Genomic DNA, 244 nt, shown 5'->3' on the forward strand with positions numbered 1-244 from the left:
TTCATCGGTGGCAAATTTGTCGATTCTTGAAACTATATTTCCATGGAGATTTTGAGAATTTAATCTTTGAAATGAAATCCAATTAGTTTTAGGACAGTTTTCTAAGTTGTCAATATGTACAAACGTATTTTTGTTGTTAAGTCACATTTTGTACTGCATCAGTTTTTAATAAAACGCATTGATTGACATCGTATTTCATTACAGTCTTCCCTCCCAAACCAATATTTGTGAAAAATGAAAAAAA

The sequence above is a fragment of the Penaeus monodon genome, chromosome 19, assembly GCF_015228065.2.
Source record: "Penaeus monodon isolate SGIC_2016 chromosome 19, NSTDA_Pmon_1, whole genome shotgun sequence".
NCBI classification, from domain to species: Eukaryota; Metazoa; Arthropoda; class Malacostraca; order Decapoda; family Penaeidae; genus Penaeus; species Penaeus monodon.